Source organism: Arachis ipaensis, chromosome B01, assembly GCF_000816755.2.
Source record: "Arachis ipaensis cultivar K30076 chromosome B01, Araip1.1, whole genome shotgun sequence".
Taxonomy (NCBI): domain Eukaryota; kingdom Viridiplantae; phylum Streptophyta; class Magnoliopsida; order Fabales; family Fabaceae; genus Arachis; species Arachis ipaensis.
Genome location: NC_029785.2, coordinates 4,213,969 through 4,214,803, shown reverse-complemented (window position 1 = coordinate 4,214,803; position 835 = coordinate 4,213,969). Strand labels below are relative to the sequence as shown.

General features: G+C 19.3%; 1 protein-coding gene across 1 annotated transcript in view; it reads left to right on the top strand.

The window, feature by feature from the left end:
- Window positions 1-835, top strand: part of LOC110268974 (basic leucine zipper 34-like) — a 16,438-nt gene that overhangs the window by 1,049 nt on the left and 14,554 nt on the right. The gene's annotated exons all lie outside the window — the stretch shown is intronic.

Here is an 835-nt window from a genome sequence, read left to right as displayed (position 1 = left end):
ATATATAGTCACTCAATAATAATAATAATAATAATAATAATAATAATAATAATAATAATAATAATAATAATACATAAATAAATAAATAAATAAATAAATAAATAAAATTATTAGAGATTATTCTACAAAAAATTTAAGATTGAAACTATTTGATATTTTTGTATTTAATATAACCAAAAGACGTCCTATTTTAAAAAACATGTTTGTATTAAAAAAAATGTTTTCATTTGAATTTCAAAACATCATTATTCACCTTACTTGTTTTTAATGAAAATAGTGTATTAATATGTTAGTGTCATCATCCACATGCACAAAGTTAAGTTAATAATAATAAAGATTGACATATAGTAAAAATAAAATAGACGGAAGACTGTTATATCTAGAAAAATGTTGGGGATTAATATGTGTATTAATTTTTTTTGGAGACTAAAATATCCGTTTTTAAAATTCTTGGGACTGATTTGGATAATTACTCTGTTGAAAAATAAATTAAGAATTAATTTGTCTGCCAGAATAAAATTTTAGAGATTGATCTATGTATTAATTTTTCTTAAAAACTAAAATATCCACTTTTAAAATTATTGAAACTAATTTGAATAATTACTCTTTTTTATATATATACTCGTCTAATTATATCGACCATTTTTTTGTATAGCTATTCACATTTATGATAAATATGACATGTAATTATTTTTATTAATGCAATTATAAGTACATAGAAAATTACTTATATCGATCATGCATTAAAATTAATTTTTACTTATTAATATTACTTAATGAAGTCAATGAATCTTTTTTAAATAAGTGTGTGAACGCGCATGATGGAAAGAAAAGA